Below are 13,457 nucleotides of genomic sequence, written 5' to 3'. Positions count from 1 at the left end.
CTTGGCTGCAGTCTGGGAGCCCCTGGATCTCCTTCATCCCCATGGGGGTGCTGTGGAGAGAGTGCCACCCTTGCTGAGGGAGTGTGTGCTTCAGTGCATTTATAATCCCTGTGTCGCTGCCTCTTTCACCCTTTTCCAATCCCCCCTTCCACACATTGGGGGTGATGGTGGCTGCAAGGTGTGGGGGCCTGAGCAGCAGCACCTATGGGACAGCCTTCATGGGCCCTGTGGCTCTCCCTAGCTCTCACCCCTATCCTTTCACTATGAGCTGCCTGCCTTCCGGCCCCTCCAGAGCTCACAGCCCCCTTCTGTGGCTTCTGCCACATGTCGCCATTCCCAGCCGCTCCCATTCCCTTGGCCTTGGCTCCTGGCTATTCTGGTTTAGCTCAGTGCATAAATCACCTTTTTCTGCTGCATTTGGAGGGTCCTTCCTTCTACACATACTTGAGTTTGATTCCTCCAGGGCTTTCCTCCCTCCCCTGCTTCATGTATCTGCCCGCCTCCTTCTGTTCCTGTCTGTTGTTCTTTCTCTTTCATCCTCTGTGGTCGTGGGAGATTTCACCCATGGAGAGAGAGCCCTCTGCCTTCTGCTTTTCTTTGTTTTTTCCACACCCACGGCCACCCCACCTGCAGACCAGGCTCTGCCTGGGCCCCTGGGGCTCTCACCCTCCCATCTCTCTAACAGAGGCCACTCCTTGCCCCTCTCAGCTCTGCCCCTGCTCTTGCCAACAACCCGACCTCCTACCTTCCTCCCTCTCTCCCTCCCCCTTGTCCCCTTCCCCAGCTGAGAGAGCTGTGCCAACATGCTTCCAGCTACACTGGGGCCCTGTGTCTAAGCCTGCCCTTTGATAGCTCTTCCTGTGAGTTTGGGGTCAGGGACAAGCCCCCCTGCTCACCTTTCCTTGAATGGCAGAGTGAACTTGGAGCCTGCAGGGAGAAGCCCAATGTGGGGCACATCAGTTATTTCTTGGAAAGGCTGAGACAGAAGCTCTGTGGGTCTGACAGATGCCTTTGCAGAGGTTAAGTGTATGTGACAGGCAGAGCCACTTGCTTATTTCCCAGTCACCGTGCTGAAAAGAAATGGAGCCGTCTCCCTCCTTCCATACCGGGGAAGCTGGCTTTGTTTATGGTTTATTTAGAGGTCTGAGCCCTGATCTTAAAATACAGCCACCTGCTCCAGGCGCAGGTTGAGGCCTGCCTCTGGGCTGGCCTGGCCTGCTGGGAAGATGGTGAGGGGGTACAGCTGTGCAGGGAGAGGCACCCTGGGAAGGGGGATGAAGAGACCTTAGTCAGTGGCCCAGATCCTTGCACCTGGTCGACTGTTATCTCTGCCTTCACTGCCAATGATGATCTCTCAGCTGAGCCCACACATCTCAGACTCAGCTTTTCTCCCCCTGACAGGCGAGGGGGCTGCACTGGCAGCTTGGCTGAGGGAGCTGCCTGACCTACATTCCCCACTGTGAGGAACAGTTGGGTCCTTGACCTTCCCCCTGGGGTTTCAGCACAGAGGTGCTTTCCGCCCTGAAGGACTGGACAGTTCACCTGTGTCCATCCTGCTCCTCACCAGCCATCCTCCCCACAGCAGCCAGAATGTCCTTTAAAAACACAAACCAGGTCATGTCATTCCCTCCTGAAAACCTTCCAGGGACTTCCCATTGCACTGAGAATGAAAACCATCTCCTAACCACAGCTCCAAGACCCCCTACGATACACTCTGCCCACCTCCCGAACTTCGGCTCACTGCTCTCTTCTCCACCAGCTGTGCTCCAGCCGCACGCTCGCTTTGCTCCCTGTGCAGGGTCTCTGCACTACCACACTCCCTGCTTGGCATGGCAGTTCACGGGGCAGGCCCCTTCTTGCCACTCAGGTGATTTAAATATCACCTCTTCAGAGAGGCCTGACTCCCCAGTCTAAACTGGAGCCCTTGGTCAGTTTCTCTTGTTGCCTTCACGACACGTATATTAAATAGTTATTGAATACATGATTGGATGATGAATGAATGAGGCCCCAGCTGCTATGTTAAGTTATTCTGTGCCTGCCAGAGTCTTGGCCCCAACTCCTTCCTCCTGATGCGTCAAGAAGGGAACTGGATGGGGAGGGAGTCACTGTGCTTGGAGCTGTGGTCTGGAGCCCCCAGGCTCTGGGGTGCTCTCCTGAGCAACTGATCAGCTTAGTAGATCTCAGTCCTAGCTGCACATTCGAATCACCTAGGGAGATTTTAATTTAGCCAATCCTCCTAGATGCCTTGGGCCTCACACCAGGCCAATTAGATCAGAGTCTCTGGTGAGGGAAAATCAGCATTTCTTAAGCTCCTAAACGATTCCAGGGTGGAGCCAAGGTTTAGCCCCTGAGCAGCCTGACTTTGGGGGTGCGGATCGAGAGCTGTGTGTCCGTGAGTCTGCACCCGGCGGTCAGTATCAGGGATGGGGTCTGCGTCTCACTTGGTTTGGCAGACACCCACCCACTGCCCCAGCTCTTAGGGCAGGGCCTGCCTGCGGTGGGAGCACTGTGAGGGCTGAGTGCCTTTGTTGTCGCCTCTCTCCATGCCAGACTCCTAGACGGTTTCCTGTGCCTGCTCCTCCCAGAATTCTTTACCTTGGAAACAATTTGAGATTAGGATCTGTCACAGTTTCTCCTCCTCCTTGGAAGAGGATCCCCTCTTGAGCCGTTTTGATGTTGATGGTGGAAATGGGGACGGAGGACAAGGGAGCTAGCCAGCCTGTCTGGGTGGCTTTACAGTAGCAAGGGCGCAGGGGCGTTGCTGGGGATGGAGGCAGGCCTGGAGATGAGGGAGGCAGGAGAGCGAGACCCTGGAATGAGGGAAGCCAGGTCTAGGCCCCAGTGAAGTTGGAGTGGGGGGAGGGGAGGGATTGAGAGGAAAATTGGAGAACAAAGGATTTTAGAAGTTTTGCTGCACGTTACAAATGCAATTCCTCATGAAGTGTTTTCTCAGGAGGCAACAGTAAATGTTTATATGGCTTTTGCATTGTTCCTGGATGCTGGACTGAATTTGTTTTATAGGTGAGTCCTTGCCTGGGCCATTTGGCTTTATCTGCAGAGGCCACTCCCCCATTTGACTACAGCCCTTCCATCCCTGTGTGCTCCCTGGAGGCCAACAATGAGGCAGAGAAGGGTGTGGTTGTGTCTGAAGGGCTTCTCTAAGAGTCCTTTAATGAAAAGGGGCCCAGATCCTCCAGTCTGGCCTGCACAGGGCCTACACCTGTGGGGTTGGAGCCCTCAAGTTCCCTCCTCTGATACCTCTTGCTCCAAGTTCCTTATCCTTAGAGGGCTCTTCACCAGCCCCACTAGGCACTGCTCCCTTGGGGGCCCTCCACTGAATTCCTCAGGACATCCTGAGACAAGACTGGAATAATTTATTTTTTATTTATTTATTTATTTTTGAGACAGAGTCTTGCTCTGTCACCCAGGCTGTAGTGCAGTGGTGCGATCTTGGCTCACTGCAACCTCCACCTCCTAGGTTCAAGCAATTCTCCTACCTCAGCCTCCTGAGTAGCTGGGACTATAGGCACCTGACACCACACCCGGCTAATTTTTGTATTTTTAGTAGAGACAAGGTTTCACCATGTTAGCCAGGCTGGTCTCAAACTCCTGACCTTAAAAGTGATCCACCTACCTCAGCCTCCCAAAGTGCTGGGATTATAAGCATGAGCCACTGCACCTGGCCCAAGGTTGGAATAATTAAGAGAAGTTTGATTAAATTTAAACTTAGAGTCACCACAAAGGAAATGAACAAGAGGACAACATGGCTGCAAGGGTAGGGGCAACCACCTCCCTCCAGGGCCCCTCTCAGCCTCAGGGGTCTGGCCATCTTTCCCCTCTACCCTAGGTCCTCCTGAAGACCACTGTGCAGAGGTTGAGGCCCAGGGACCCAGAAGCTCCCTCTCCCTTGGCCTTAGGCATATCCTATGCAGTCAGCTGTCTCTCCTCTCCTGAACTTTCTGTGGGAGGCTGACAGCTGAACTGAAGCCCTCATCCCCTCTCACTGGCCCTACCTTCTGGGACCAGTGGGATGTCCAGATCAGAACAATTCACCCTGAGGCCCTCCAGTGCGTTCAGGGATTGGAGGAGCCTCAACTACCACCCACCACAACAGGTGACTACGGAAGGTGAAGATGGCAGAGAAAATGAAGAGCCAGCCCTGCACCCTGAAGCTAGCTGTCCCAGTCCTGCCCTTAGCCATGAATCCTTGGGTGAAACATTTACTCTCTCTATGCCTCATTTTCCTCATCTTGAAACCTATGAGAGTCCCACACTCATAAGATTACTGTGAGAATTAAAAGATGCATTAAAGAGCTATATACCAAGGCCTGACACATAGCAAGTGCTGAAAATGTTAGCCATGACGAGTGCCAATTGCTGAGTGCTTGTGATGCGTCGGCCCTGTGCCAAGCTCTCTGCTTGCCTCTTGCCCTCACTTGGGTACTATTATTACCTCATTTAATGATGCCCATTAAGTGGGGTGTTTAGACTCAAACATGTCTCTGTGGTATCCAAATCTGCCCTCTTAACTGTCTCAAGTAGGTGCAGGACCAATTAGGGTAGGCTAATTGCTGTAACAAACAACCCCCAAATCCCAGGGACTTAACATAATACAGCATTCCCCCCTTATCTGCAGGGGATACATTCCAAGTCCCCCAGTGGGTGCCTGAAACTACAGATAGTACCAATCCTAGAAATTTTTTTCTATACATACATACCTATGATAAAGTTTAATTCATAAATTAGACACAGTAAGAGATGAACAATAACTAATAATAGAATAGAACAATTATAACAATATGTCAATGTCACCACTCTTGTGCTTTAGGGCCATTATTACAAAAAGGGTGACTTGGACATCACTGTGGCCCTGAGACAGTTGATCTGATAACCAGTGTGGCTGCTAAGTGACTAAGGGGTGGGGAGCACCTGCAGCATGGATTCGCCAGACAAAGGGAGGATTGCTGTCCTGGATGGGACAGCAAGAGATTTCACCATGCTACTCAGAAAAGCACACAATTTAACATTTATTAATTATTTCCACAATTTTTCATCAAATACTTTCAGACTTCAGGTAAATGAGACCAAAGAAAGTAGAACCTCGGACAAGGGGGAGAGCAACTTGAAAACAATGATTTCTTGCTTGTGTTATGGTCCAGTTGGGTGTTTGGAAAGCGTCTTCCCCACATGGTGATTCCAAGATCAGTATCCTTCCATCTAGATCTCTGCCACCTCCCAGGGCCCCAGAATCCTTTCCCGGCATCCTCTGTATTAAGTTGAGCGATAAGGGAAGAGACAGAGCATGGACAATGACACAAAGATGCTTTTGAGGCCAGGTCTGAAAGTGGCAGACTTCACCTCTGCACATCCCCTGGCCAGAACTCAAGCATATAAAACCACAGGGTGTCGAGATTATAGGAAGAAGCAGATCACAGAAACTGGGGTCCCTGGCATTCTCTGCTGCTGATGGATGAGCAGAAGCTGGTAGACATCCTGCATCCATTTCTCCCAAGGTGGAGACAGGGGGCACAGGAAAGTCCTCATTGCTATCCTTGGCTGGAAGGACCTCACTCCAGGTCCAGGATGAAGCCCAGGATGCCCAGGCTCTCTAGGAGTCCTGGCTGGCACTGAGAAATGTTCTCTTAGTCTTCAATAGGACTTTGTTTTCCTTTTCTCAGAACAAAGTCTTCCACTGTGAACTTATCCGCACTGCATTTTAGAAGGGTGCCATTCCACGTTCCCACTGAAGCTGGAGGGGTTTGGGCAGAAGAATGTAGTGAGGGATTTTAGGCAGATCACAGACTCTTTTTTTTTTTTTTTTTTTTGAGATGGAGTCTCGCTCTGTTGCCCACACTAGAGTGCAGTGGCGTGCTCTCAGCTCATTCCAACCTCTACCTCCTGGGTTCAAGCGATTCTCCTGCCTCAGCTTCCCGAGTAGGTGGGATTACATGTGCCCACCACCACGCCCAGCTAATTTTTTTATTTTTAGTAGAGACGGGGTTTCACCATGTTGGCCAGGCTGGTCTCGAACTCCTGGCCTCAAGTGATCCTCCTGCTTCGGCCCCCCAAAGTGCTGGGATTTCAGGCATGAGCCACCGTACCTGGCCAGATCACAGACTCTTGGGGCCAGAAGCCAGACTTGGAAGCTACAGAGCCAGGACATACATGCAGTTGGTGGCAAGATGCTGCAGTCCCAGCACAGTGCTGCACACAACACCATGCAGGCACCAAGGGTGGTGGGAGGTGCTTGGAAGCTACTGCTCTAAATGCACTGACTGCACGTCTTTGTCTGCAGGTTGTGGCAGAGTGGAGCACAGAGGGCTTGGAAAAGCCTGGCTGGTATAGATGGGAGGGAGAGGGCAGGGGGAGCTATAACATGTAAGAGTCTAGATGGGGCAGAATTCACCTAGATATGGAGTGGAAGCTCAAGGACCCTGCTCCAAAAACCCACCCCGTTCCTCCTCCCTTGACCTCTACTCCTTCCCTAGGCTGGGAAGTTGTGAGAAATCTCTCAGGGTAAGATCCCTTTCTGTCCTGGTCTGTTTGTCTTTATCATGCCCAGCTGTCTACCCTAGGACACATTCCAAGCTCCCAAACCTCCCTCAGTTCAGAGGTGCTCACAGCTGCTGCCCCAGCCCTCGCCCTTCTGCTGTGAAAGTGACACCTGCCCACCCACCTACCCATCCGCCGCCCATCGATCCATCCATCCATCCACCCACATACCTATCCCACACCCTGGATGCCTCTGTGGGCTCCTGTTTCCATGGTTACTTCCAGGGCCTGAGTTGGCTCTGGGTTTTCTGAAAGATTCTCCAGCTCTAGGCTATTCCCCATGACAGCTTTGTTGCTGGACCCAAACCCTGGATAGCTTCTGAGATACCACGCTGCTTGTAGCTCTCCCTACCCACAGATCAGGCATTGCCTGCAGATTGGTCCATCAAAGTGATCAGTTTTCTGGACCAAAATAAAATCAAAACTGGACACAGTGGCTCATGCCTGTAATCTCAGCACTTTGGGAGGCCAGGGTCGGAAAATCACTTGAGACCAGGAATTTAAGACCAGCCTGGGCAATATAATGAGACCCCATTTCTACAAAAAAATTTTTTTAATTAGCTGGGGATGGTGGTACACACCGTTAGTCCCAGCTACTGGAGAACCTGAGGCAAGAGGATTGCTTAAGCCCAGGAGTTCAAGGCTGCAGTGAGCTACAGTTACACCACTGCACTCCAGCCTGGGCAACAGAGTGAGACCCTGTCTCTAAAAAAATTAATTAAATTAAATTAAAAGCTCTCCACTGCTTGAACAGTGAGGCATTCTGGAAGGAGAATGCCTGGGGGGCTGCCACAGGAAAGCAGGTGGAAGTTCCCAGAGATAGGCAGGTGCTTGGCTGGGACGGCCTCTTTGTAATAATAACAAAAGCTAGCATTTATTGGGCACTTACTGTAAGCCAGGCACTGTTATAAGGATTAACGTCTAGTAACTAGGTTAATCGTCACAACAACACGGTGGGGCATGTGCTAGGATGATCTGAGGGGGAAACAGGCACAGAAAGGTTGAGTACCACGTTCACAGTTACAGAACTCATCAATGATAGAGCCAGGATTCAAGGCAAAACACGGTGGCTCCAGAAACTGTGTTTGTTTGTTTGTTTGTTTGTTTGTTTGTTTTTTGAGACAGAGTCTCACTCTGTCACCCAGGCTGGAGTGCAGTGGCACAATCTTGGCTCACTGCAACCTCCGCCTCCCAGGTTCAAGCAATTCTCCTGCCTCAGCCTCCTGAGTACCTGGGATTACAGGTGGGCGCCAACACTCCTAGCTAATTTTTTGTATTTTTAGTAGAGATGGGGTTTCACCATGCTGGCCAGGCTGGTCTCAAACTCCTGACCTCGTGATCCGCCCACCTCGGCCTCCCAAAGTTCTGGGATTACAGGCGTGAGCCACCGCACCCGGCCAAAACTATGTTCTTAAACATTGCATTCACTGCTTCTCTACAGCCTTCCACTCCCCCACCCCTGGGATTCTGGAAGTTTCCCTGAGTCATTTTTTCAAGACAGGAGGTTCCTGAACACCTCCCCAGCACTCAGCTCTGCTCTGAGCCCACATGTGAGAAGCCCCCCTTTCCATTCTAGGCCCACTTGGGAGCCAGCTGTCAGTTACTCAGAAGCCTGGAAGGGTCACAGCTGTTCTCAGGAGGAGTCCCCTGGATTCTGCCATCTGGCTGGTCTGTCTGTGGGCTCTGGAGGATTCCCCCAGGACAAAGCCAAGCTGCAGCTTGTCCTTAGAGACCTTCAGGAGGGTGGGAAGAAGCAATCCCATCAGAGAAACCCAGCTGAGGGAAGACACAAGATGTTCCCCACGAGTGACAAAAAGCTAATTCACACCCTTCCCTGCAGCCAAAAAATTAAGCTAATTTTTCATTTCTCTGCTTACGTGTGACTCAACTAAACATAGGCATCTAGGAATGCAAACAATGACTAGATTTTCTAATTTAGGGCAGTTTAATTAAATCTTGCTAAAATGACGGAGGCTCTAGGTATTTTTATCGTGGTAGAAAGCTCTGTGACTTGGAAAGAGGAGGGGTGGGGAACACAATGCTGGAAGCACCTCCTCTCCTGACCCTCTCCCACCTGCGCTGGCCTCCAGGCCTGCCCAGTGGAGTGTGTCTCCTGAGAGAAGGAGTGGTCCTCTCTTAGGGTTCTAATTTCCCTTGCTCTTGTTTATATTAAAGGAACATGTTTCCTTACATTACATTCATTCTAATTAGCTGGGGCTAGAAAGAAAAAGTCCAAATCACTTAGCAAAAAAAAAAAAAAAAAAAAAAAACAGTTTCAAACACAAGATTATTTTTGAGAAAAATTTAGACTTCCCAGAAGTTTAAGGTATAAATATTAAGAAACCAAAATAAAAGATGTCAAAGGTAGAGTCTTCTAGTGCATCTTGATCGCCCAAATCCAGCTCTCAGTCCCTTCTGGGCATATGGAAGGGTGACATTTCCCTGGCCCCTCTTAAGTTTGGAGGAACCATGTGGCTTGCTCTGGGCAATGAGCTGTGATCTGAGGTGACAAGTTGCATATGGGCCAGAGCACTGAATGGCCCAGCTTGTGTGAAAGCCTGCAGTGTTTTCTCCCTTTGCTGTGGAAGTACATGTTGACATGATGGTGCCCCAAGGTCAAAGCAGCCTGGATCTCTGAGCTACCCCATGGAGTACAAGTGCCCTAGAGTCTCTGGGACCTGAAACAGACTGTGTGCATACAGCTGGGTCACATCACTGAGATTTGAGGGGGACTGGCTGTCTCCTATGGCAGAGTCTCTCTTACCCTGATGAACAAATAATGCTTTTGTAATAATCATTGTACAACAATACCACATTATTTTAATTATATTAGATTACTTTGGAATTTCAAAAAATCATCTGTTCAGATAGCCTGGAATAGGATGAAGTTTACTTTTATTGAGTCTAGAGAAAATTGTTGGAGAACATGTTTAACCTATTAAAGCAAACTTTCTGTGTTCAGATGAAGGCTTTAAAATTTACCCACATTTCAGGGTAAAGATAATGGCAGCCTCTCAGAAGAAAAGGGGTCAGAATAAGAGTGGGATTATATTTCTCAAAGAATTGTGGTTACAGGCACGTCCATGAGTGGGAAGCAGACTCTTAGGAGGGAATAGAGATGGAGTGGTTGGGAAGGAGATGAGAAGATGTTTGAAGAATTTTAAGAAGGTTTTCTGTGTGATGTGCTGCCACATCAGGAAACCACTCATTATAATGTTTTAGATGAAGTAATGCTGACTACTATCATCAACAAAAGTATCGTGGCTCAGTCATGATAGAATTTCACTTCTTATTCACATAGAGTCTGTCTTAGTTGATTTATGCTGCTATAACAAAATACCCGAGACTGGATAATTTATAAAAAACAGAAATTCCTCATAATTCTGGAAGCTGGGAGGTCCCAGATCAAGGTTCTGGCAGGACTGGTGTCTGGCGAGGGCTACTGTCTGTTTCCAAGATGGTTCCTTATTGCAGCATCCTCCAGAAGTGGAGACGTTGTGTCCTTACATGGTGAGAGGGTGGAAGAGAGTGAACTCACTCTATCAAGCCCTTTTGTGAGAGCCTAATCCCATTCATGCAGGTACAAACCTCATGATTTAATCACCTCCTAAAGTCCCCACCTGTTTATCACATTGATCATTAAGTTTCAACATGTGAATTTTGGGGGACACATTCAGATCATAGTAGAGTCCAAAATGTTTGTTCTAAATTAGTGGGCATCTCTCCTACAAGTGATGATTCAGGGACTGGGCACCTCCCCATCTTCAACACATCCTTCCGATAGTGCAGAGCTCACTTACATCAAGCCAGGAGAAGGAGAAAGGGAGTAGAGATGGATACAGGATGTTTTTATAGTCTAGGCTCAGAAGTGGCCCACATCATACCCACTGGCATGTCATTGGTCAGAACACAGTCACATGACCAATCCTAGTTGCAAGGGAGGCTGGGAAATTTATCTACCTGTGTGGCCAGGAGGAAGAGGAATCAGGCGGGGTGAAGAGCTAGCCAGTTTACGTCACAAAAGGTCCCCACTGTTTCGAAGTTGGATTTGAGTATGCTTTAGCAAGCAACCCAAAGTGGAAAGAGCTACAAACGGACCCAGCTTTGTGTAGGTTCTATTTGTAGGGTGGAGGGATGAGTGGGACTTTGCCTGAGGCACAATCTTCTGTTTCTTAGATTAAAGTAATAATCATGACCTGACTTACAGAGACACCTTCTGGGATTGCCAAGTTGTTGGAATTGTACTACAAACAAGTGTAGGTGAGTCAGTTATAAGGACCAAATAGCATGGGAAAGCCTGAGAGGAAATGGTAGACCCTATTCTGGTGTCGAAATTACTATTTTATTTTATTTTATTATTATTTTTTTTTTGAGACAGAGTCTTGCTCTGTCGCCCAGGCTGGAGTGCAGTGGCGCGATCTTGGCTCACTGCAACCTCCACCTCCCAGGTTCAAGCAATTCTCCCGCCTCAGCCTCCTGAGTAGCTGAGAATACAGGCATGCACCACTATGCCTGGCTAATTTTTGTATTTTTAGTAGAGACGGGGTTTCACCGTGTTGGCCAGGCTGGGCTGGAACTCCTGGCCTCAGGTGATCCACCCACTGTGGCCTCCCAAAGTGTGGGGATTACAGGCATGAGCCACCTGGCCTGGCCAAAATTACTCTTTTAGAGAAGAATATGGTTTTCAGGTCTCAGTACCACACACAGAATCGAATAAATATAGGGCCCTGTGAACCAGTTAAATGGAGGATGCCTACAAAAACTCCCTCTTGACACACCATTACTGGCTTGGGCGGCCCCATCTGGGAGGGGTTTGTGGGTGAACCCTGGGGCCCCCGCCCTCGGAGAAGATGGATGACGATGGGCTTCCTCTCATGGGGTCAGGCATGACCTGACCAAGGTGCCAACTCTTCAACAGAAAAGAACAGTGGCTTTTCTAAACCAATTTGTGGTGCACACTGTAGAGTTCCTCAACTGCTTTTCTACGGTTTGTGAGGAGAAACTGGCAGACCTTTGTCTTTGTACCCAACAAATTGAAACAACTCTCAACATTTTAGACACAAAGTTGTCATCTGTCTCTGACCTAGATGATGTCACAGTTGAAGTATCTCCTTTAAGTGTCACTAGTGTCACAAATGGACTTCGGCACATTCTGAAGCCACTTCAGAGCAGTTACAGAACAGTACACAAGACTCTGGACCCCAGGAAAGTGAGGGATCAGCAGGAAATAGCTTAACTGTAGCCAAGGATCGAAGATATGCCAGAAATCTCAAAATCGCTCAAGTAGGTGTACCAGCAATGGCAATCAGAAACAAAATTAGGCCAGGCATGGTGGCTTGCGCCTGTAATCCCAATACTTTGGGAAGCCAAGGCAGGTGGATCACTTGAGTTCAGGAGTCCGAGACCAGCCTGGCAAACATGGTGAAACCCCATCTCTACCAAAAAAGACAAAAAATAACCGGGCGTGGTGGCACATGCCTATAATCCCAGCTACTTGGGAAGCTGAGGCAGGAGAATCACTTGAACCTGGGAAGTGGAGGTTGCAGTGAGCCAAGATCGCGCCACTGCACTCCAACCTGGGTGACAGAGTGAGATCCTGTCTCAAAACAAAAACAAAGCAAAACAAAAAGCAAAATGATATCAGAAGGACTAGTCCCAGACCTTCCTGAGAGGCCAGATGCTCCAGTGCCTGATGGTGAAAGTGAAAAATTATAGAAGAAAGTTCAGATAGTGAATCTTCTTTTAGTAACTAAGCTTAATTTTGATAAGAATTACATATGCATATGTAGGGATACATTTATATTCTATAAGAGAGAGAGCCTGAACTGTAACTTTTAGTCATAAAAACATCAAATGGCCACATACACGTCCACCACCGAGCTTCTTCTATGTTAAAAAAGTAAAGCATTTATAACCTGAAAAACAAAAACCCTCTCTCTTGAGATTGCAAATTGGACATTAGCACATCCAATCCTGATAGATATGCAACTGCTTTAAGAAACAGGAGCTTTGTGCAAGGAATGAGGAGGTCAGTGATAAGGACAGTTGGACTCATTCACATTGTTGCCCTGCTCTAGCTGGGACCAGCTCCCCGGGAGCACAACAGCTACTGTAAGGTTGGCAATCAAGTTGGCTTTGAAACTGTTTATACAAGCTGATTGCTACTAGAAACCTAAGAAATTCACAGGAAGTTCCATGCAAGGAACCAGAGAAAAAGGCTTTGAGCTGTGTTAGCGGCTCCATTTGAAGGTTTCAGGGGTGGTATGCAGCAAAGGCAGAGGAAAGATGTTGTTAGATGAGGCCTGAACAATGGGGACTGTTTGCAACTCTAACGCAGCCAGATGTCTGTTCTAGTGGCCAACCACCTCACTGCCCTAGAGACAGTAGAGGGTAGAGAGGAGGTTAGCTAGGATTTATGTATTTAATTCATAAGTAGGAATCTGTTACTGGCACAGATATTTTCCTGTGTTGTGGTAGGAGGAGCTACTATCGCAGGCAGCACCTCGGGAGCAATAGAAGCTAGCTTGGATAATGAGAAGCACTTGGATCAATCCTTGCGGGAGATAGATCAGCAACTTTTGGCAAAGAGTGGCTGTGCAATTTGAGAGCTGATTTTAAACTGGAGGGGCCTTTTGAATTCCCTCTGTTGATGTGGCTAATCAAGCCCAAGGAACAAAAAGAGGCAAAATGGCAGCTTCTGCAAGCGAGATGGAATAATTGAGTTTAAACTAGGGCAGTGGGGTGGTTTGGGGGCTGCTGTGTCTTAAGCTGAGGAGCAAGATGAATGGGAGAGAAGCTCCCTTGGTCCCACTCAGGGAACACTTCAGATCCAGCCTGGGACTTAGTACCCCCTGATTTGTCCCTCAAGGAGTGATGTTGGTCACACATAAGGCATTTCTCAGGCC

General features: G+C 48.9%; 1 protein-coding gene and 1 pseudogene across 10 annotated transcripts in view; both read left to right on the top strand.

Moving 5' to 3' along the window:
- Window positions 1–13,457, top strand: part of STK3 (serine/threonine kinase 3) — a 459,940-nt gene that overhangs the window by 396,559 nt on the left and 49,924 nt on the right. The gene's annotated exons all lie outside the window — the stretch shown is intronic.
- LOC740793 (WASH complex subunit 3-like) lies at window positions 11,343–12,382 on the top strand (annotated as a pseudogene).

Source organism: Pan troglodytes, chromosome 7 (assembly GCF_028858775.2).
Source record: "Pan troglodytes isolate AG18354 chromosome 7, NHGRI_mPanTro3-v2.0_pri, whole genome shotgun sequence".
Lineage (NCBI taxonomy): Eukaryota > Metazoa > Chordata > Mammalia > Primates > Hominidae > Pan > Pan troglodytes.
The sequence above is the reverse complement of the archived record's forward strand: the minus strand, read 5'-3'. Positions and strand labels throughout refer to the sequence as shown.